Source organism: Panthera onca, chromosome B4 (assembly GCF_046562875.1).
Source record: "Panthera onca isolate mPanOnc1 chromosome B4, mPanOnc1 haplotype 2, whole genome shotgun sequence".
NCBI classification, from domain to species: Eukaryota; Metazoa; Chordata; class Mammalia; order Carnivora; family Felidae; genus Panthera; species Panthera onca.
The window spans coordinates 35305930-35328356 of NC_138345.1; the positions used below are offsets into that span (position 1 = coordinate 35305930).

The 22427-nt window shown below is 44.7% G+C and overlaps 1 protein-coding gene and 1 pseudogene across 1 annotated transcript in view; one reads left to right on the forward strand and one right to left on the reverse strand.

Moving 5' to 3' along the window:
- CACNA1C (calcium voltage-gated channel subunit alpha1 C) overlaps positions 1 to 22427 on the reverse strand; it is a 664490-nt gene that overhangs the window by 497255 nt on the left and 144808 nt on the right. The window lies entirely within an intron of this gene.
- LOC144616829 (large ribosomal subunit protein P1 pseudogene) lies at positions 18318 to 20067 on the forward strand (annotated as a pseudogene).

Sequence of the window (22427 nt, forward strand, 5' to 3'; positions counted from 1 at the left end):
ATATCCCATCACTTTGCTTCTCTTAGATTCCTTGTCCACAGCACCAACCACATTATTCATATTAATTAAGATCTCTTATTGATTTGCCTACTACTATATTTTGTCTCTTCCCCCTTCCCTCCCCCCACATGTACAGAAAATGTAAACTCTTATGCCCCTCAGTGTGCCTGAGAATCATACATTCTCAGTAAATACTTGTTGAGTAAATGAATGCACAGAAGAGTCATTTTAGTGCTGCCCTAACCAAGCATAATATGATGGCTAAATCTAATGTAAGACATATCACCTACTGCCTTCCAGAAAAGAGGGGGGAAAAGACAAGAGATACCACAAACAACAGCAAGTCAAGACTGGTGGGTAACGGCAGACCCCAAAGCTCAGGCTGTGATGCCTCACCTCACATCAGACAGACCTAGCAGAATCTAAGCAGGCATCAGAACAAGGCCCTTCTGCATTGGAAAATAAAAATCTACATCCTTTAAAACTAATCTCAAAAAAAAAGCGGGGGGTGGGGGGAATTTACCAGAAGAAGTTACAACATATAAGAAAACACCCAGAAGTGTCTTCTCTCATATTCTAGAGATATTTAAATTGTCCAGGTTAGTAAGATATAGATAGGGCAATACAACTGTTTTTCACAATTTGAAGACCTGACATATTATTAAAAACAAAAATATAAAAAGTGTTTACATTAGATCTCTAGATTACAATAGCAGCTATGGACATGCATGTGAGACTCTCACCCACATCAGCACTGCTGAACTCCTGGGTGGGCAGAGGCGATGCTTTACCAATTGCCTACTGCTGAGCCCCGACCAGGGAGCCAGCACTGCACCTGGCATTTGACATGTGTGACCACATATGAGCCTCCGGGCGACTCTCTGAAGCATTGCTATCCCCACTCGTACAGGTCAGGAAACCCAGCTTCATGGAGATCACAAATGGATTACATCAGGATTCCAACACATGCCTATCTGGCATGTGCTTTTTATACAATGTCCCCAGTTGCCCATGGCACAATTTGAGAACCAGGGTGCCCAGATTCCCAGTCCTTCACCCCTTCCACAAGTTTGTGCTAATGCTGGATGCAAGAAGCAAAGAGCCATTTCCTTCCACCTCTGAAGAGCAAGAAACCCTTTCTACAGTTGAGAACAGCTTTCCCTGTATGATTCCCCTGTCAGGTCAATGTCTGGAGTTTATCCAGCGTCAGAGTCCTCCTCAAGGACAGCCATTCTCCTGGGCTCCCTTTGGCCCTGGGTCAACAGGCCACACAGCATGTGCTTCCTCTCTCTTCCAGGGCCCTGCCTGAGACAGCGCCTCAGATACAATAAAGCCCATGGTGTGTGTGAAAGAAAATGTTTACAGGGTTTCAGGTACCCCAAAGAAAAACCTTCACAGTCATTTTAAAAGATTAGTTTCCCTCTCTAATCCGAAGCATCGTGAAGGGATAAAGCCAAGCCAACTTCAGGGAAAAGGGCCAGAGCTCTCCCTCTAGAAGTCTGATGGAAACACTGGACATGAGATGTATTTGACAACTTCTATTTACAACTCTAGAGAGTGGCAGAATCCTTGAAAATACTTGATTCTGTATTTTTTTTCAATAAATGAACAACAACAAAATGCTTAGTTCCTAGCTGGCCAGATAAAATGCAAGACAGGAGTTTCCTGAATTGAGTAAGAAGCATTGTTTGTTGGTCTCTCTGCCTCAGCTAGGCCCTCTGAGTGGACATCAAATGAGGGCAGATGAGGGAGAGCAGCTTCTTCTGACATCACACCAAAAAAGAAAAGTAGAGTGAGGCCAGAGGCACATGGAAACAGGGACAGGGACAATGTGGAAAGTAAAGTAGTTCTGTGGGCTCTTTCTCGAATTCTCTGCATAGCCCACCAAGGCACAAGGGCACTCTTCTAGAGGAGAAGTGTCCAAAACCACAGTGCTCCTGGCAATCACAAAGGGCATGCACGGCACAGCAATTTTAGAAACAAGATTCCACCAGACTGACTTTTAAAACAAATAGACACATATTTGTAGGATTGGTTCAATCTGGCACAGGTTTAAACTCAACCTTTCCTCCCATATGTCAAGCACACAAATGCACATCACCAGTTTTAAGACTGACAGCTTCCCTCCCATACTGAGTGTCTTGTTCTACTTGAAAGGCATTTCCCAGACTGAAATATTGAGACATATACAACTCATACAACGATGTTCAGGTTGCTAGATACTGACTAGTCAACCTATGGTCAGTAGCCGCTGGAGGATTAAAAAACAAATTGAAATGACCAGATTCCTGTATGTTCAACCTATAGCTGATATAGGACCTCTCTGCCCTCCTTTTTTTTTTTTCTGTTGTAACAAAACAGATCTTCTTAAATATATTTCACATATTGCAGTAGCCCGGACATCAAATGTTTCCCAGAGTGAAATTAAATATAGCATTTTATTTGGAGCAAGTCAGCCTAACTCAATTTTCCTTCCCAGCATTGCCACATAGAGACCTTCCATTTGGCAGCTGGGAGATGTGCTCAGCTCTGAGCTGGACTTAGAACTTCTTTCCACAGTCTTGACAATCCATCTGTTTCCTCTGCCCTTGTTCAAGAGCTTTAGAAGTCATAAAGGGGGCAGTTTGGCCCTCTGCCCTCAGGCCCTGTCTTTAGGGGAAAACATACCTCTCTTCCCAGCAGAGCCTCTCCAGGCTCCTCATGACCACAATACTGCACCACTGGAAATTTAACTTCCTAGAAAAAGCAAATGAATTTGCCATGAAGCAGTCTGCCCTTGATGGAGGGAGTGGCTCCCATCTGGAATGCTGTTGCATGTCATTGTGCATTGTTGATGTTTACCCTAACACAACATCAGGAGAACCATGCAGACTGGGAATCTCACAGTGGATAAACATTACTGCATACCAACTGAGGGCTGTGCATCAGGAACTCAAAGGTTATGGGGGAGCAAAGGCTGTCAGAACAGGTGGAGTGAGGGGAACCTCGAGAGCCAAAAATCAACGTGCTCACTTTACAGATGCAGCAACTAGACCAGAAAGGACATGATGCTCCCAGGGTCACAGCACCAGGCGGCAGCCACAGTGATTTCCTAAATCTCTGGTGAAGGCTTTCCCATCCCCATCTGGGAAGTTTAGAGGAAGACAAGTACCAAGTAGATGCCTCTAACAAGTGTGTCATCAGTGGAGGCTTACAGTGATCCTTCCCTCTTCCCAGGGGCCTGAGAGAGTACTTGGCATCTCTTTAATTCCCGAAACAGCCCTCAAACAAGGAACTGTGGCTCACAATTAGGCCCAAGATCACCAAGATCCTGAATGTCACAACTGCAATGTGAATCCAGTCCATTTTCAACTCCAGACCTGACTGTGCTGTGTTGCCTCACTTAGCCCTCCTCCAAAACGGAGCCATCTCTAATAAGCGTGTGGTAAATCAGAGCAAGTCCAAATGAAAACACAAGTTGCAAAGCATCTATCAAGTAGCATCCAAAGTGTGTGTGTGTGTGTGTGTGTGTGTGTGTGTGCGCGTGCGCACATGCCCATTTGCGCACATGTAGGAAAAAGAACACATCAAAGTACCAAGTGGTGATTTTAAAATTTTCTTCTTTATAAATTTCTGTTTTTCCAAAATATTAAACAGTTCTTATTTTTAAGAACTAATTTAATTTAATCTGAAATTAAAATTTTTAAACTGTGGTAAAATACACATAAAATTTAGCATCTTGACCATTTCTCTTTTTAATTTTTTTAATTTATTTATTTTGAGAGAGAGAAAGAGAGAGAGAGAGAGAGCAGGAGGGGCAGAGAGAGAGGGAGAGAGAGAGAATCCCAAGCAGGCTCCGCACCATCAGCACAGAGCCTGATGTGGTGCTCGAATTCACAAACCATGAGATCATGACTTCAGTCAAAACCAAGAGTCAGATGCTTAACGGACTGAGCCACCCAGGTGCCCCCCCCCCCCACACTTAACCATTCCCAAGTGTACAGTTCAGAACCATTAAAACATGTTCACATTACTATGCAACTGTCACTACCACCATCCATCTCTAGAAAACTTTTCATCTAGCAAAACAGAAACCCAATACCCATTAAACAATAACTGCCCAGTTTCCCTCCCCAGCCCCTGAAAACCACTGTTCTACTTCCTGTCTCTGTGAATTTGCTTCTCTTAGGTCCTTCACATAAGTATTTGTCCTTCTGTGTCTGGGCTTATTTCACCTCGTGTAATGTCTTCAAGGTCCATCCATGCTATAGCATGTCAGAATCTCCTTCTTTTGTATCGCAGGTGCACACCACATTTTGTTTATCCATTCAATTGTTCGTGGACACTTGGGTTGTTTCAACTTTTGACTATTGTGAATAACGTTGCCACAAAACATAGATGTACAAATAGTTTTTTAGAAACACCCAAGCTTCTTAAAATCCTGAAGTATTTTTTTCGGAATGTGCCACTGTCCATTAAAATCAGGGTATGTCTTCTGTGGGTCCTAGCCTGGGAAATGGAGCAAATTCTATGCTGGGGTCTGCACGTTTTGCCTTCTATCTTTAAACACTTTTAAACCAATGGTTTTCAACCCTGGCTGTACATTAGAATCACCCGGGGGTGCTTTTTAAAAACACTGATGTCCAGGAGCACCTGGGTGGCTCATTCAGTTAAGCGTCTGACTTCAGGTCATGATCTCAATGGTTCGTGGGTTCAAGCCCTGCATCAGGCTCAGTGCTGACAGCCTGGAGCCTGCTTCAGATTTTGTGTCTCCCTCTCTCTGCCCCTCCCTGCTCATGCTCTCTTTCTCTTTCAAAAATATATAAACTGTAAAAAAAGACTTTATAAAAATACTGATGTCCAGGCCCAACTGAAGACATCTGAATCCCAATCTCTGAGTTGAGGAAGACAAATTAGATTTTTTTAAACCTTCCCTCTCCCCTATTATTCTGCAGGGGTGAGAATCACTGCTATTAACTCTCTTCTCTCTTCTTTGGGGGCCCCTTCTCTTTATTTACAAAATGTCTACCCTGTAAATAACACCTTTTCTCCCATCAAAAGTAAAAAGGGTTTACTGGCTAGTCAACTACCCTAGGTGTTTGCCTGATTATGTCTGAATGAGAAATGCTCACTGCAGAGCACTGCCTCCTCCAGTGCAAACCTTTTATCTCTAATTGTGCAATAAGAACCTGCCTCTTTCTTGGCAGGAATGTTAATATGAATAAGCAGGTAAGAAGGTATTTCTGGGCCTACAGTCCTTAAGGAAATTATAATCTAGTCCTTTTAAGGCAGCAAGGGCAGGAAGAGAGAGAGAGAAAGAGAGAGAGAGAGAGAGAGAGAGAGAGAGACCTCTACTCTCCAGGCTTGGAAGGAGGCTGCAGAGGAGGCTGGCTCCCTGGACTCACTGGAGGAGACAGAGGACCTGGGTCATGCTCACATTCCTCTGACCCTAAAACACCCCCAGGTCCCGGCCTCCCCCATTCTCACCCAGGACTCCCAGGTACTTCCTTTGGTGTGTCCTGAGGACAGTCAGTGTGGCTTTGTCCAGTTCTATATTTGATCATTTCCCCTCTGTAACCAGCACTCCAGAATGCATCTCTCTGCTGCTGTGCTCTCTGATCTCCAAGTTCTTGACAACAGAGGGTGTCGCTAAAAGGGGAGCATCGTGACTTCATCAACAAGTTGAGTTCTAAACATCTCTGTCAGAAGCTTCACAAGCAAAGGTGGACATGCAAGTGGCCGCAGCAGGACATACTCTGGGACAGTCTCTCTCTTCGCTCTCTCCCACAGGGCTCTCCTCTCTCAGTAGGCAGACCTGGGGCTCTAAGGCCCTTCACCTCACCTTGGGGCTCCTCTGCCTTTTTGGGGAGAGCCCTCCAAACAGGATATTGGAAGACATCCATGCTACAGTCACAGCAGCAGCTTCATGTTCCCAAGGACTAGTTCTCCATCCACATGAAATGTTAATGTAACAGAATGCCAAGCTGTGCTGGAGGCCAGGACCCACAGCAGGAGTTCAAAGGAGAGAAGAGAGGGTGAGCTGGAGGAGTCCAGGGAGCTGCAGAGAGTCCACAGAGTGTGGGGTAGCCCCAGTGGAGGGAGAGGGGAATGGACATGATGTAGCCAGGCCTAGAAAGCAGGAAGAGGGCACTCTACCCAGGGGACAGGACCTGCTTGGGTGTGGCTGGGGTGAGCAAGCCCAGCTCTGAACTTGTCTGTGCCCTCTCAGCGATGCCAGTCCCACAAAGTCATGAGCAATAAGGTTAGCAGAGAACTCAGCACCACGATAGATGACCAGAACCTATCCTAAGAAGTGAGCAAGCTCACAGAAAGGAAGGGAGAGGCAGTGTGAGGGGTAAGGAAAATGAAGACTGAAGCCCTGAATAATACAACAGGACACCTCCAAATAGCAGATGAACGCTGAAGCCAGGGACCTCAGACAGGCATGTCTCTGACATATCTCTGACCAGTGAACCCAAAATACACAGCCACATGTGGATCTGGTTATCTTGTGCAGCCGGTCCTTGCGGAGCACGTACTAAGCATCAGCACTTACACACTCCCAAGTTGCCTCCAGGTTTTCATGCCCCCTTCCTCCTGACTTCCCACTCACAAGGTGCTTAAGCCCAGACCCAGAGGACACCCCTCTGCAACATCAGAAGGAGAGAGGAGGGGAGACACTTAACATTATTTTGATCACCTCTTCAGTATCTTTTTTAGGCAGGGGTGAGACAGTTCTGCACAATTTACAGGTAAAGAAACAGAAGCACAGAAGAGAAGAGATGGAGTTCAAATGAACCTCATGCATCAATAAATTATGTTTGCCAATCAGGAGTGTCTGCCTATGGATTACGGCCGGGCCTGCAGGAGGAGGAAAGGCGGGTGGGCGGGAGGACTATTCAGCAATGCCATCACTAAATTAAAGTACACTGGTCACGGGGCACCTGGGTGGTTCAGTCGGTTAAGCATCTGACTTCGGCTCAGGTCACGATCTCGCGGTCCATGAGTTCCAGTCCCGCATCAGGCTCTGTGCTGACAGCTCGGAGCCTGGAGCCTGCTTCGGATTCTGTGTCTCCCTCTCTCTCTGCCCCTAACCCACTCATATTCTGTCTCGGTCTCTCTCAAAAATAAATAAAAACATTAAAAACAAAAAAAGTACACTGGTCACTCTGAGGAAGCTAGCTCCTGTGGCCCAGGCCTGTGGCTGAGATCCATTTTTGAGCATATTTACATAAGAAAAGGAGAACAGTGTGACAGAAAGGGCACAGGGATGTGGACGCAGACAGACTCAGGCTCATTTTTAGCTCTGCAACTTTGGATTTCAGCTTTACACAGGTTAAAAAATGGCTAAGGGATTAAAAAGAATCCTGGTATTATTATCCTGGTGATACTCAATAATAGAAGACTGTTTCTATTAACTTATTGCTGGTGTTTAGGCTTTCTTAAGTTTTCATCACAATCATTCACAAATTTATTGACCTAGAATAAAACCCAATAAAATTTTTGAGTTGTCTGTTGAAAATGATTGAGGCCACTTCTCATTAATTGTGTACTGATTAGGAGCAATTTCCCAGGTACAGTTAGGTGGGAAAAAAAGCAATGCAGGACAGAATGTGTAAGTGTTCACATCAGGGGCGAATGAGAAAACAATATACGTGTATATGTTCTCTGATGTGTAGGTCTCCTACCAGGACAGGCCCTGGTGGTGAGGAGCAAAGAAGAAGAGAGACTTTTCACAGCATACCCTTTCATGTATTCTTTATTTTGTACTGTGTGAATCTGCTATTTTTTAAAAAATACATAGAATAATTTACTTACAAGAAGTTTGGGGAAAAAATAAAGCTGTGCAAGGAGCTGAAAACTTTGGATGAGCTAGTGGGAGTACATGAGTGGTGATGTGCTTCACAGCTCAATGGAGAGACAGTTGCCAAGGACCCTGTGTCCTGAGAACAGTCTGGGGCCATGGGGAGGGGTCTCCAAGCATCCTGATTCCATCGCTTATTACAGAGCCTTGCAGTGCCAACCTCAAGATAAGCCATACAAAACAACTAAGAGCCACCTCCCTGGAGATGACACTGGTGAAAGTTCGTAACTCTCTGGTTCACATAGCACCTTCTATCCAAGGACTGCAAAGTGCTCATGCACATTCACGAGGCCCCAAGGCCACCCTTAGGAGAAGGGAGCAGCTCTCCATAGCTGTGAGGACTGCAACCCTGAGGAGCATGGAGGGTAAGCCCCTTCAAGCTCAGTGGCCCAAGCCTCCCACCTGAAGTCTCTCACTTCCAGTCACCCCGAGGCAGTTGTTCCACCTCTCCATACCTCAGTTTCCTTCTTTGCAATCTGAGAATATGAACAGTACTTATTTCACAAGATTGGTGTGTGGAGTAAATAATGCCCAGACACAGTAATAACTAATATTGATTGAACCATTATTTTATGCCAGACACTGCTTTAAGCAATTTGACCCATATTTACCTGATTACTCTCCTTAATTTATGAGTGGGGGAACTGAGGCACAGAGAGGTTCTGGAAGCCACATACATGATAGGACTGGTGAGGGGAACCCAGAACACTTTACATGCATCACTGCTCAGCAGGCTAACATGGAGGACTGTCAAGGTTTCAGATGGGCGCAGCCTAGAGATGGAAAAACTGAGGCACGAAGAGGCTGCTGGTTCTGCTGCTCTCCCTCACATATGATTGCAAGGCCATAGATGGCAACCTCTATCAACAGATGTCAGGGAAACCAAGACAACACTGTATGGTGGCATTACTGCTTCTCAGTCTGAGGGCAGGGGGATGCAGGCTATCACTCACAGATGTAAGCCCTAGGTTCCCTCTGAGATCTGCAAACACCTCTCCCCTCTTCAGGACCCAGGATTCAGAGCTTTGCTGACCAAGTGCAGAGAAGGTGCCAGAAAACCTGCATAAAAATCCCGAGGTGCCTGGAACATGAGAAAACTGGTTATTGTTCAAAAGCTCATGGCTGCCAGTGAAACATGTCGAGAGGGGGTGGCCCAGGCGGGGGAGGGGCAGTGTGTGAAGCCGGCAGGCCCATCTGTAAACACAGAATACGTTAGGAATGTGTAAGCAAAACCAGAAATCCCTCGGCAGCTGCCTCCATTCCTCTCCTTCACGGACAGGGCCTGGGAGGCCTTCGGAAGAGAAGGGAGTCTAGCGTTTAGCCTCCGATGGCCAGAAAGATAGCTCCACAGACTGTCTGTCACGGAGCACTGGGTAAAACAGACACACAGAGAGCTTCACTCATTAACATTGGCGTTGCCATGACAATAAGCTGTTGCCAGGTAGCAGCGAACTAGGAGAAGAGTGAGAATTAGCAAAGCCTAAAAATAAAGCCGTTATGTTTCTTCCCCCGTCTAGATGTCCATGTGTAACAGGCAATAATCTCGCCTCCGCCTCAGCCCAGCCCTTCTCCCCAGCCAGCCCCCACTGCTGCTCCCAGCCCAGCACCAAGGGCAAGGAGCTCCCCTCTGAGGCGGCAGGAGGGGGCCTCCTAAAAACAGGTGAGGGCTAAAACCTGAAGGCTGGCTAACAAGCGGCACCGGAGAGAGAGCAGCAGTGCAAAAGCCAGGAGGCATTTTCCCCACTTAGGTGGTCAGCCTTGACTCCAGACTGAAGCTGGGCCCACTCCAGGCTGTCAGATACTTATCCCACTCCTTGGCTCAGAAGGAACAGGAAGAGGCAGGTGCCCTGTCCTAACTGACCACTTTTCTCTTGGAAACTACTTAGCCAAGCCTCAGCCCCAGAGGTGACTGTGGAAGTCAGGAGCCTGGGCTGGGCAGCATGAGTGGTTCACAGTTTCCTTTAGAACTGTGATACCACCAGAAGAGCCATCATGATACTAATTCCAAAAGGTAAAAGAGCATAATGATAAAAATCATTGAGCAATTTATAAACATCTCCAAGGGACAGGCAGTGAAATTATTTTCAGGGTCTTCCGGGCTGACTCTGATATCAGAAGAGAAAATACACGTGTCCAGTGGTTATCTGTTTCCTTTGTTCATTTCTCCCATCAGACCCTAAGCTGCACAAAGGCAGAAATCACATCTAACCACTTACCCTCATAACCTTAGCACCTGCGGTTGTCCCAGACACACAGCCAGCACACAACAGACACACCAGGGGAAAGAGGGAGCTGGGAAGGAGCTGGGTGCTGCCTCAAACACACGGCAGAGACAGCATTCTGGGTAAACGGCGAAGATATCAACGGTAATAATACTTGACCTAGATAAAATACCTCTCTTTCTACAATTCTAAGCTCTGTATTTTAAGAGCTAAGTACTACTCTCTATCCAGGTCTCTATTTTCAAAAAATTGATTTATCACAGACAGGTGTGTCATGCTTTAAGCAGATCAGATAAATTAAAACCCAAAATTTTGTTGGCAATAATTTCCTTTATAAGTCATTATAATAAGGTTTCCTCAAATGTACACCCATCTAATTTCTTTACAGTATGATTTATTTAATTCAGATAGTATGTGCTAATTTGAATCTCTAAGTGAAGCCAGAAGCAATAGTGGAATTCGTGGTTTCTTTCCTTCCAACAGACTCACCCTTGACTCACCACACTCTCCCTCTACCATGGTTAATATGCACTCAGCAAATGCAAACAGCAGCTAATTTTAATGTTAGTGCAAGAAGTGCATACTTAAGAAACTAAAATCATTATTTCTTTTGCCATCAGCCCATAAAAATATATAACCCAGAACAGAACATGAACATTATTTCTTGGTTCTTTGACTGTTCTGGAGTATCTAGCCATTAATCCAAATGCCAGTTCTTGCCTCTGGTCCCCCAAGCTTGTGCAAATAACGTAAACAGAGAGAATGACAAGGAAAAGTAGGAGCAGAACAACTGGGGATTTGAGAGCAAGCCCCATTGATCATCCCACTCCCCATCCCAACCTCCCAGCAAGGCCAGAGCTGTATGACTTAATTTATGCTCTTGAGAGAATGAGAATCAGCAGGTAGGGTCCTACTGAATAAGTTATAGAGATGCACATGACTGCTGTATTTCAACAAGACTCCACAGCGGTTCATATTCTTACAAAAAGACAGCAACAGTAGCCATCAAATCTGCTTTTAGCATTGTTTCTAGACAAGCTAAAGTTCATGGACACATTCCTTCTCTTCCAAAGTCAGACACCCCAGAATTTTACTAGAGGGGCCGTGTATTCACAATGCCTGATATGACACAGGCACAACCAGGCACAACCCAGACGAGTCCAACAATGCTACTGGAGCATGATTTCTACAAGTGTGAGGAAGTGGGATAGCAGTCCATTAACTGCAGAATTCCAAGTGATATGTGTCTCTGACATCACAGCCTGGAGAGGGCTCCTTATTCAGCAAGATCTGCCTGATTTATTGTTCCCAGAGCTGAAGCTGAGGGCCCCTGCATGCCAATGTCCACCTGGACCCCTGGGTTTTCAGCAGGGCCTTCACTTGACCACAAAACAAATGGAAAAGTCAGTCCTGACACTAACTGGAAAATAGGGTTCTTTTGAAAGCTTTATGTTCCTTTCTGCTAAAAGGGACCCAAGAGACAGCTCTTACCATCACTACACAACCATCTTGATACATAAAATCCCAGCTTGTCCTCATTACCCATCCACATCCTTTCCTCCTTCTCTATGGCATAAAATACCCAGTTATAGCCACAGATTCCAATGGAGAGGAGTTACTGAAGAGATGGCGGTGACACAGCAGCCGGCTTCACTGCACCCTGAGTACAGCCTGTGGCATTGCACTGGGCACCTCATAGGTGACCAAGAAATAGACATCGAGTCACTGAATCAACGAATAAAAAAATTAACCTAATGCTCTTTCCCCTAATACACTTGCATTACTGGCATGCTTCCCAATTTAGAAACTTGGGCCCAGTTCTCTGAGCCACCACAAGCCTAACGGAGATCACACTTGCCTGTTACTGCCTTTGAGGTCATTTGCACTAGAGCCAAATGTCATTGCCAGCCCTGCAAGAACTGGGTTGAAATCCACCTCTAACCTTGAATCAACTAGATCTCGATCATTACCCTGGACTTCAGAATCGAGGCACTCCCACCAATCCTGGGCTTCCTCACCGGAAAGGGAAACAACACAAGCTACCTGAAGCCCTCAAGGGTAGACAGCAGAAATCCTAAAGCTGTCATTATGAGCAATACCATCACCATTTCACTTGGTACACTCTTGCGAACGTCCCTACTTCGTCCTACCCCACCCCCAACTCCCGTCTTTGCAAAGACTTCATATTTTGCACCATGGTCCTGGTGAAATGAATCTCGAATGATGACCCTAATGAAGCTGTTGAAACCTAGGGAGACCCCAACTCTGCACTAGCCGCTCCCCCCAGATGTTCGGTTGCAAAAGCAGTTGGATAAAAATAAAATCACACCAAGTTGAAGATTAGATTCCTCTCCCTGCCCTTCTTTCCTTCCTGCAACAGATAAACTTGTTTTCTTACTGTGCATTTACCATTTTTAGAAACGGGTTGAAAGTAAAATGCAAGCCTCTCCTGGAGGAAATGGTAGGATATCAGTCAGTCTCCCCCACTCCCGCCCCTCTCTACACACTCTCTCTCTCTCTCTCTCTCTCTCTCTCTCTCTCTCTCTTTCTCTCTCTCTCTCTCTCTCTCCCCTCTCTCTTCTCCCTCTGTCTCCTCTCTGGCATGTGTTACTAAATTTTATACAGCTTGACTTGCTGCATCTCTGATATGAGCTGCTTATATACAACATAACCAGACACATATTTTTAAGAGTACGCAGCACTTAAAATAACTGGATTTTAAGCCTTCTGATTTTAGGTGAGAATTTGGTTGGAGGACTGGATGCGTCTTGGCTCTTGAGAAAGCAAGCAATTAGTGTTTTAAAGAAATGTATGAGTAACCTTTCAGGAAGCCACTGCCTGAAATGTAAGAAAAATCTGACTTGCTCTTTGCCCCACCAGACCCCCCTCCACCCCCTTGGAAAGTACACATATCCTTCCCTGGATGGTTTCCAGAGATGAATTTTCTGAAGCTCAAGACAGTTATTTTAAACTTCAGCTCCTTAAACTGTATTTCTAAAATATAATTAGGAATTCTTTATTCTTGGCCAAACAATTGCTAATAGAACACTGTGTGTATGGTGGTACAAGCCAGTTAAGAATCTTATGAAACACTGCCCAAAATACAGAGCGGCACAGACACACGTCTCTCTGTCTCTGTCTCACTCTCTGTGTCTCTTTCTCTTGAATACAAGTATGCACACAGATGGAACACCATTTGTCTTCCCAGAGCCATCAAATATCAGGCACATGATGACTCCTCCCAGTGAATTCCTTATTATTACAACCAACTGTCTTGTTTGTTTGTTCATGAGGACTGTGGTATTTGTTTTTTTTTTAAACCATATTGATATATAAAGTGGATGCTTACAAAATTTTTAAAGGTGTTTGATTATTGTTTTTATGAAAACAGTTCTAACAATAAACACATCACCCCAAACCAAGACTTTAGTGAGGTATAGTATGATTCATTGCTTCTTACTGGAAGGCATGAGGGCCAGGGAGTAATATTTAAAAATCACCCACCTTTCAGAATGGACACCACCAGCCAGGAGAGCTGGCCCGGGGCTCTGGAGCCCTCTGCCCTGCTAGACATAGATCTTCTATTTACTGGGTGCAGGGGATGTCCAGGGATCTGAGGAAGGGGCCAGGGGGTGGGTGCCCTTGGATTAGAGTTAACTCAAACGCTCAGAGTAGTTAGAAAAGGAACCACGTTTCTCCATTATTTCTATTGGTGGGGGCGGGGGGGCAGGTACTCAGGCCCTAAGTTAGATCCTCAGGTTAAACCAGGTGGAACCTCAAACCAAACCAAACCAAAAAACAAGGCATTTGTTACGGGGTAAACACATTGTTCTGGGGTGGGGTGAGAAGAAGTTAGATAACCTGACTTCATTGGTTTACTCACCCCAGGGGTTCTAATTTGGTCTAATCTTCAGCTACTAGGTATGATAAGTACAAACTGATCATTACATATTAAGACACTTTCATATTGGTCGGTAAATGGCCATTTCCCTGAGTTTCCCAAATTCCCTGTACCACCCAGGCCCCCTTCCTCAGGTCCCCTGGATCCTCCCTTGAACCCACTAAATAGAGGGTTTATGCCAGGCAGGACAGAAGGCTCCAGAACCCTACACCAGCTCTCCTGGCCAGTGGTATCCATTCTGATGAGTGCTGCAGGACCAGTTGTTAATAACATGTGCAGCCCTAGTCATGGTCTTCCCTTAAGACCATCTCAGCTAACATAGCTATCCTAGCCAAAGCCATGGTGACTTCTCAGGTGTATGTCATCTCCCCTCTTGTCACTATCCCTCTCTTTCAGCATGTTGTAACTTTTTCATTTGAATTATGTTGTGTGTTTTCAATGTACATGTCTTCTGATTACTCTTAGACATGAAGAGATTTGAGGCAGGTATAATACAATGTTTTATGTTTTCTGCCTTATCACGTCATACTTAACACAGTACTTGGTGCATTATAGGTATTTAAGGAATGTTCACTGGAAGAAACTTCTCAAGCCTGACATTCAAACAGCCATGGCTTATAAGTTGATTTCCATCCTAACCAGGCCTTGCCATTCTTAAAGTCCCTGCAGGTATAGTCCCCTCCATGAAACCTCTCTGGAATTTCCCCCCCCCCCCCCGCCCCACCCAAGTGATTCTGCTTTTTCTAATCCCTATGAAATCAACAGACCATAATGCATACCCCAACACCTAATTGAACTGTATTTCATCTTATGTTATGTTCCTTATAAGAAAGTTCAATTCTTGTTGTTTGTGTTATCACCCCAACTAGACTATACATTCTTTGAAGATAAGGACCACGTGGAAAAAAGCACATTTTGGTAATCTGTTTCTGAAAATCGTATGTTCAGTGGGAAATGCTAACCTATTTCCCATTATTTTAAATAGGAAAAATTATAATGTGTTGCATTACATCAACCCCAAACCAAAATATATTATAATGTATTTCCTAAAATGTAAGCAAAGTACTGCACATAACTATCATATAAACTATCACATTAGGATGTAAAGTGTTTAAAATAGCACTTCCTGATCTCTCAGTTGAATGTGCAGAGGCCTGTCACCTGGTTTCTCCCAGACCTTGAAAAGGGCCCAAATGGATGACCTCCTTCTAGGAAGGTTGGCGGTCAGGAAAAGGGGAAGAGTGTGTTGCAGATGTATTATGGGTTGGAAAAGCAGTCTGGTCTACCTCACTATTTATTACATTGGCTTTGCAAATCCTCCAACACATATATGTGACCAAGACTCCTCCCCTGAGAAGAGGATGAATGTTCCTTTAGTGTAGTCACATGGTCTTTCTTAGCCCCCAAAATATCCCCAAAGCACATCTCCTTTACTGACACTCTGTGGGCTCTACAAATCACCTACAATTATTTCTCATGCTCTACCAGTTGTATTAGAAACATAATTGGAGACTTTTCTTCAAAATGTACAATGAGTTTGGGTGATATATTTCCTGTATAAATATCAACTGAAAAATCATTTTATTCAGAGCTGTGTATAAAATATGAAACAGGACTATTGAAAACTAAAATATATTCTCCTAGGAATATGTTAACATGGGAGACATTCTGCAGGGGAAACCTGCATTTATTCTGAATCTTTACCACCCTTAACACAATGATGAGTACCTTGCATGTGAGCACTATATACCTAAGGACTGGTAAATGACTAAATAAATGGGAGGAGATTAGGTTGGAGAGAAGGAGAAATCTTAAATCTTCCATGTTGACTCTTCAAAAGAGAAAAAGAACTAAGAATCAACACTCACTGGACACAAAGTGTGAGGTAGACATACATGTCATCTCTATATTCATGACAATGCAGAACGGGAGCTATCACTAGGCCCATTTTACAGATAAAAATACCAAGTTTCACACAGACTAGATAAACAACTTGGCTAAGAGCCACACAACTAGTCGGTGGTGAAATCTAGAATCAAATGCTGGCTTAACTCCAAAGTCTGAGCTCTTTCCACCATTGCATAGCACCTCCTCCCAGGTCAGAAGCAGACTCAACTCCCATGTTCTGCCATTTCCCCAACCCTTAGTGTCTTATTTTATTTTTGAAAACACTGCTCTGTGCTTCTGAAATCACCAATCTACATTATATAAGTTGTCAACTGGCCTTCTTCCCTCTGGATGTCATCCCAAGGTTTGGATTTTATGTCTCATGGAGCTCCAGTGGAAGCACCAAATCTCAAGTAGACTACCAGGAGGCTCAGACTCAATTTACATGGAGCAGCCCCAGGTTTGCCCAACTCGCCCTCCTGCCTCCCTGAGTACCCCCAAATCAAGGTTAATCCCCAACACAGACCATGTACACCAGACCCTCTGCCTCCCCCCTTATTCAAAAACATCAACCCAAGAGGAGTCTACCATCACCATTTACTCATCTGACAACTATTTCTTACATGCCAGCAATGGGCTAAGAACTGGGGATATGACAATGGCGAGAAGATAAATAAAGTTCTCAACCTCACCCAGCTTATGATCTACTGGGGTGATCAACAATCATACAAATAAATGTAATTACAAATTGTTTTAAGTTCTACAAGAGACAAGAGCAAGATAAAAGGGCAATACAGGGCAAGATAAAAGGTTATAACAGGAAAGAGGATTTAGAATAGGAGCTTAGGGAAGACTTGTCAAATGAAGTGACATTTAATGAGACCTAAATAGAAGGATAAGAAAGAGAAAGCCAAATTAAGAGTGAGCACCTCTGGGTTGTCGGCTTCCTCCTTGTAAGCACCACGACATGCCACCTCCCAAACCCCGCCTCCACAAGTCTATCTCCATGTCGGAACTGTGAGAACCCAGCCTCTCAGGGTGGTGGTGGGAGGCTACCTTGAACTTCTACATACAGAGGTTTCCCAGTTGAATTTGCAGAAGGCTGTCACCTGGTTTCACCCAGTCCTTTAAAGGGGCCCAAATGGATAACCTCCTACCAGGAAGACTGGTGCCCAGAAAAAGGGAAGGGATGAGAATGCAGATATGTCATGGGTTGGAAAACTACACTGGCTTTGCAAACCCTCCAATACATGTGACCAACACCCCCTCCCCTGGGAAGGGATGAATGTTCTTTGGTGTGTGTGTGTGTGTGTGTGTGTGTGTGTGTGTGTAAGAAGTTTTAAATATGCATTCTGAGAGAAATGTAACTAACTCGTCTGGTTCTGATTCATTCATAACTCACCAAATTTGTTTTGCAAGTGCTGTCTGATGTCCAAGAAACTGCCAAGCATCCCTAACCCTGAATCCCGCTTTGAAGTGGTGGTTGTGCAGACATCACATGCCCGCCTGGGCATTGAAGAACAGAGCCTGGGGCCCTGGGCCCTGAGATTTGGTAAGAAGAAGACCTGCTGTGAAGGTCTTCCAGTCACAATACCCCACGCTACCCCCTTTGGTTCTGTTTAGCAATCTCTTTGGTGTGAAAATGTATCCATAATGCATGAGTGAACACCCCATGGGTGTGTGGAGAGAAGGGGGGGTGATAATCAATGTTTATTTCATTTGTTCGCTGACTGAAGCTATAATGTCAGCAGCCAGGTGAGCAGAAAGAAATGTCTTCCTTCTCTAGATTCAGAAAACTGCCCTAAAAACAGAGGAAGAGACAGGTTTAGACATATGACTAAGTCAGGCCCCAGAATTCTAACTTTCTAGTTGGTTCTGTGTTGAATGGACCTTCTCAACCAGGAGCATTATGTCCTCCTAGGAGGTGGTTCGAGGTGAGCAGAGGTCCTTCCAGGTGTCACCATACCTGGGTGGGGACTTAAGTGGGGGTGAAAGCCAAGGCTTCTAAACACCCTGCAGTGGGTGACACAGACCCTAACAAAGAATGGCCTCAGCACTGAGCAAGAGCTACCCTGAGGGGAAGAAGACAAGGCAGTAACCATGGCACTTGGTGGCAACGGGGGAGGACAGCTCAGAGACAGGACTGCATACATAATATCCTACACCACCTTCTTGGTACTAGCCTGTTGCTTCTCTGACCTAATAGCCTAACTAGGTCTCTGACCTAATAGTTCAGAGGCATGTCACTTTAAGGGAAAGACTATGTATGTCTCACTTTAAACAATACTCAGTGTGGAAATCAAGTCATTTTCTAAATACTCCAGGGGAGATACTCCAGGTAAATACTTGACACACTCCTTTCATAGGATCCCCATGATGATTTTATCTGCATAGAAAAAAAAAAACAAAAAACTCTGGTAGTACCAACAGCCACTTCCTAGGCTTCTATGATCAGGCACTTAGATTTCCAGATACAAAGCATCTGTTTATGGAGAAGAGAAGTCTGTCTTGGACTGTGAGACATGGGGGACTTTGTCAGACAGATGTCTTCATCTCTGGGACCCGGAGCATTCTAAGGACCTATGGCCCTTTATCCATGAGCCTCACCTCACCCACCTCACCCTCTGCTTACAGAAGACAACAGAGCTTGTACTTTACACACAAAACATTTTTAGATTAAATGAAGGGTCTAAGGATGGTGTCCAGCAGGATGCTTTCCTCATGTGAAGCAAGGTCCCTTTCTCTTCTCTGCTGTAGCTCCTGAGATGGTTGTGCCTTCGAGGAGCAAGAAGGCAGACAAGGTACCAGTTTCATTCTGAAGGACCGGGAAGAGAAGTAAAGGTCTCCTACCCCCCAAATAATTCTCATTCTGTTAATAAATGCTTGAAATGTCTTTAAATGATTCAAGAGCAGACTTAAAATATGAAGTATCTAATATTCATGCTGAGCTATAAATGACTGCTCTCTAGTTCTTCGGTTCTCGCACAGGTTTTAACAGAGAGAAAAGCTTAAAAGTGCACAATAGCATTGATTACGTGGACAGAAAGAGGTTGGAGCATCGTGAAAGTAGAAAAAAAACCATGAAATGAGAGACAAGCCATCACAGGCATGCTCAGCTAAACCAGCTATGAGACACCCACCAGGCAAGTCCCTAGCAGCATGAGCCTCAGTGTCCCTATTTGTAAAATGAAAGATTGAGCTGCATGGTTTTTTTAAACGTTTATTTTTGAAAGAGAGAAGAGAGAGACAGAGCGTGAGCAGGGGAGGGACAGAGATAGAAGGAGATACAGAATCTGAAGCAGGGTCCAGGCTCTGAGCTGTCAGCACAGAGCCCAATGTGGGGTTCAAAAGCACAAGCCACAAGATCATGACCTGAGCTGAAGTCGGACACTTCACTGACTGAGCCACCCAGGTGCTTGTGAGTTGCATGTTCTTAGAGGGCTTCCAACTCTAAAATCCACATTATCCAGTTCAGGCAAGAAGAAACAGAGGCCCGAGGTCAGCACTGAATAATTTCTCTAATCATTACAACTTAAAGAGAAAAAAAACACATATTTTTGCACGTGACAAAAGACTAGAAAAACGTAAATGGTCAGTATCACTTTTCAGCAGCTGCCGCTAAGGTGTTCAGTCCTTCTGAGGAAGCTGAGGCCGTGCTGGGGTGGGTCCCCCACTTCACCCTGAGACTAGCACGCGCCCACACCATGGCCTCCATCTTGGAGCTCACCTGCATCTACTCAGCGCCCTCATTCTGCATGACAATGAGGTGACAGAAATGGAGGATAAGATTAATGTCCTCATGAAAGCAGCAGGTTTACTAAGTGTTAAACCTTTGTGGCCAGGCCTGTCTGCAAAGGCTCTGGCCGATGTCAACATCAGGAGCCTTGTCTGCATGGTAGGGGCTGGTGGACCTGTCCCAGCAGCTGGCACGGCACCAGCAGAGGCCCTGACCGCTCTACCACTGCTGCCCCAGCTGAGAAGAAGGCAGAAGCAAAGAAAGAAGAATCTGAAGTTTGATGATGACATGGGCTTTGGTCTTTCTGACTAAACCTCTTTTATAACATGTTCAATAAAAAGCTGAACTCTTAGGGGCACCTGGGTGGTTCAGTCGGTTAAATGTCTGACTTCAGCTCAGGTCATGATTTCGGATTTTGTAAATTCAAGCCCCACATCGGGCTCTGTGCTGACAGTTCAGAGCCTGGAGCCTGCTTCAGATTCTGTATCTCCCCCTCTCTCTGCTCCTCCCATGCTCATGCTCTGTCTCTCCCTGTCTTTCAATAATAAATAAGCATTAAAAATTTTTTTTAAAGCTGAACTCTTAAAATGAATAAACAAACAGGTGGTGGGTACCCTCTAAGTCTCTGCCAGGAAGACCAGTGATGAAATCAGTATCACTGCCTGCCTAAAAGCTATCATTCCTGCTCACTGGCTGGCAAAGCCCAGATTCTGGTTGGTTGTGATACCACAATCCCAGTGTTGGAGGTAAGTCCTAATTCATCTAAACCTGTCAGGAAATCCCATTCTCCTTGCTAACGGGACATTTGACCAATTCCTGGCCAGGAGAAATGGTGGAGTGTATTGAACACTTCTGGGGGAAGTGTCCTCATTCTTAAGACACACTCAGGGGAAGATGCCTTCTGTGGCCTGGACATTGCTGCTTCTGCCTGGGATGTGTGAAATGGGTAGAGCCATCTTACGATTTCGGGGGAGGTCTCTGAGGACAGAGCTGCCACACCAAAGATGTCAGAGCACAAAGGATTGGGAGGATGCATGCCTCTAAGCCCCTCAGGAGACGATGGGCAGGATGGAGTGATAGAACAATGTGGAGCCACTTGTTGAAGGTCAAAAGGGACAAACTCACGAGCTTCAGGAGAAATGACTTTACGCAACTAATACCTAACTTACAAGAGGTTACATTTGCTTCAGGAAAAGTTTAGAAAAGATTTTTGGATAATACACTATAATATATGATTGAAAACAATGAACAGAACATCAAAATGCATCCCTCACCTTGAAGACTAAGAATCACATGGAATAAATATGCTGCTCTGTATGTCACCTCTTGTTGGCCTTGTCAAAATGAATGCCCGCCACAGCAACCCTGGACACAGGGCTTAGTAGGCAGGTCCTCCATCCTCTTCCCTTAATACCAGGATCCCTCATCTGACCTTCCCACCTCCCACCTCTGACTTCCTCCCCTTGGTGCAACCTGAGAGCAGCAGGGTAGAAAATGAGGAGTTTCTATCAAAGACACTGCAGAATTTACCTTTTCTACCAAACGTGATTCAATTGCTGTTTTTTAAAACTGAAGTCTTCACAGTTTGGTAATGGAGGAACTCAATGCCACTGTGCGACACTGAGAGTACCACTCCCCCACACGTGTGGGGCCTACAGTATACGGAGTTGTAGGGAATCATTAAATGGTGAGTCATTCTTATGCCTGAGGAACACATCCACATAGCCTCTGAGGGGAGGCCTCTGGTTCAACAGAGATCAGGCGCTCTTCTGGCGGCATACCTCCTCAGAAGCCACTTCTCCAGGGGAGGCAGAGGTGGGGAGACAGCCAGGTGGGGAGGAAAACAGGCAGGCAGATCCCCAGGTCCTGGCCCCTGCTGCCTTCAAAGATGCTTTCAGCAGAACGGCCAGATCTGAATATTTTGTCCTAAAGAAGGCAAGCACAAACACAAGCACCTTCCTTCTTGAGCGTGTCCTTTACTCCTGTTTCAGCCGTGTGTGTGTGTGTGTGTGTGTGTGTGTGTGTGTGTGTACACACATGCAGCCTTGAAAGGTAACTCCAGTCCTCTCCAAGCCCTGGCTGCCACTCCAATATCAAGGCCATCTCACCCTCAGGGGCAGGCAAACCACATAATGATAGAAGATCATTTCCATACAAGGGCCTTCCGGTAGTAAAAATTCATTTAGGAGGAAATAAATTTGAATTGAATTTACTAAACCCAGAAAATGTAAATCAGGGGAACCTTCCTAATGAAATTGCAGCTTGGTTTGAAAACGATCTAAAGTTGCATTTCAAGATACAGGTTTGTTTCTGCATGGAACTGATTCACTGGGTGGTTATTTACAGAAGCCCTGGTTCTATTAAAGGGTCCTCAAAAATGTCAGATTTTGAAATTAATAAAATTCATTTCAGTTTGGTGCTTCTGGTTCCAAATTTAATCATCCTCCAGTTTGGTCCTATTCAATCACTGATTTGAATGTAGGAAAATCTCACCTACCTGAATGTTTTTGGAGGAAGAGGGAGGAGGAAAGTCTTGTCTAAACTGATGAAAAAATCCAAATGGCTGATTTTTGAAGAAAAATGGTTCTAATACTTGTAGTATTGAACATATAATAAGCTAAGATTTAAATGAACACTAATAAGTAAAATTGAGTTAGTCACTGAAAAATTACAATCCATAATAGGCTTTTATTACATAATAATGAATTACATTATATCACTGAGTCTTAATTTTTTAAATCAATGGGAAACACAGACTGTGTCAGAATTCCTGGGGTACAATTTGAATTCAAGTCACACAGCACTCAGGATTTAATTGGCATTTCCAATGGTCAGTGA